Genomic DNA, 2,005 nt, shown 5'->3' with positions numbered 1-2,005 from the left:
CGTGTCTAATATTTGTGGTAGATTGGTCATGCAGCTTGAAAACAGGCCTACGGGATATCCAAACATATTTTGAAAAATCATCAGGTACCGCCTTAAAACGTTCGATGATAACTTGCTCCTTCTGCTGATGGAATACCTCAACATAGTCATTGAGTATTCTTGTCGCTTGTTTGTTAACAACTCTGTTTAAAACTGAAACAGCAACTCTGTAATTGGAAGTTACGGACTATTTTGTTCTGAAGCAAGGAGAGTTTAACGTGATATGCGTTATTTTTTAGTCGCGTGCAAGCGACTGTATAAGTCACTCCGTCGGTCGGTCTGTCCGTAACATTTTTGTGCTTGGCCTTTTTGGTTAAGATCAAAGGTATGTTGTTAATAGATGCTGTTCTTAGCTTTTTCTGTTCCGGCAGATACTGCAAGCAAAGACCAGATGTGGGGGCAACCACACATACCTGACCTTTAACCAGCTCCTATTTCCCACCTCTCGGGAGTTGGTCCCCTTTTCCCCTCCCCCCTCCCTTCACTCCTCACATTAAAAATTGGCCTTGTGCCTAATTTGCTCGGTGGGGGAGCAAATAAATACCTACTGCAAGCAAAGACCATATGTGGAGGAACCCCCACATATAAGACCTTGGTCAATGTAGGGGCAATCCTTCATACAAATTGTCTCTATCCAGCTCCCCGGGGAGTTGGTCCCAATTTCCCCTTCACTCCTCACATTAAAAATCGGCCTTGTGCCTAATTTGCTCGGTGGGGGAGCAAATAAATACCCTTTTCTTGGCCTTTTTGCCAAGATCAAAGTGTAGTATCTGTTCTTACTACATGCTGTATTTATGTTTGTAACTTTGTGATATAAAGTGAGGGATCACATTTCTGTATTAATTTAATGTAAAATGATCACCCACTTTACAACCAGTCAGTCTCGAAACCATTCAAGTCATTCTCCAGATCATTCAGTTGTTCTTGAAGGATTCCAGTTATTTTTTTTAAGCATTCAAGTCATTCTTAAGGTCATTCAGTTCATCCTTAAGTTCATTAAAGTCATTTACTTTTTATTTATTTATGTCATTTCACCCCGTTTTTTGGTCATTTTAGTTTATCTTTAAGAATTTCATGTCAATCCTACATTCACGCATTCATTCATTACACGAGAGCATGCGACTAATAGCTATCGGCCTTGTTTTAATTAATGAGTGTTTCAAATTCTAGATTTTTTATCATCATAATCACAAAGAGTTACGTTTTCCGGAGATAATCTACTTCAGATATTTCTCTCTAAATTCCTTTCTTTCGTGAACAATTTCAGCCAAGGTCAGAGTAAACTTTTACAGGGTGACCCCCCCCCAAAAAAAACAAAAGCAAATGGAGGCCATCTAGAACATATGCTGTAGAACGGAGAGAAAAAAGGCCCAAGACCCTAGTGTTTTGATGTGATATTTTGAATAAAATAAACTAGTTATGACCAAAATTTCATTTCATTCGAACAAAGCACTAAGAAACGGGACCTAATTAGATTTGGGCTCGTTTCTTTTGGGTCACCCTGTATATGGTTCATTACAACGTTCACTGTAATGTCTGAACATGCGGAATATTTGGACACCACAGCATGACACATTTACTTATATCGATTGTTACATGTCTGTCTAGGGATATGAACACGCAAGAAATTAAAAGAAAAAAAACTAATAAAACTCAAAATGAAAATAAAATGATATAAATATCATTTTATTTTCATTTTGAGTTGTATTAGTTTTTTTTTTCTTTTAATTTGTTGTGCGTTCATATTTGTTGCGCATTCATATTTGTGGCGCGTTCATATTTGTTGCGCGTTCATATTTGTTGCGCATTCATATTTGTTGCGCGTTCATATTTGTTGCGCGTTCATATTTGTTGCGCATTCATATTTGTTGCGCGTTCATATTTGTTAGCTGTTGTTGCATTCATATTTAACATAAAACAAAGCATACAAATAATATGTACAAGGAAATAGACTTTCTTAGTACTA

The 2,005-nt window shown here is 37.2% G+C and overlaps 1 pseudogene; it reads left to right on the top strand.

Moving 5' to 3' along the window:
* Window positions 1-768: 768 nt before the first annotated feature.
* Window positions 769-933, top strand: LOC145242679 (U2 spliceosomal RNA; annotated as a pseudogene).
* The last annotated feature ends 1,072 nt before the right edge of the window (window positions 934-2,005 follow it).

The sequence above is a fragment of the Euprymna scolopes genome, chromosome 2 (assembly GCF_053919585.1).
Source record: "Euprymna scolopes isolate OS-2025 chromosome 2, ASM5391958v1, whole genome shotgun sequence".
In the NCBI taxonomy this organism is placed as follows: domain Eukaryota; kingdom Metazoa; phylum Mollusca; class Cephalopoda; order Sepiida; family Sepiolidae; genus Euprymna; species Euprymna scolopes.
This window is presented reverse-complemented; position numbering and strand designations above follow the sequence as displayed.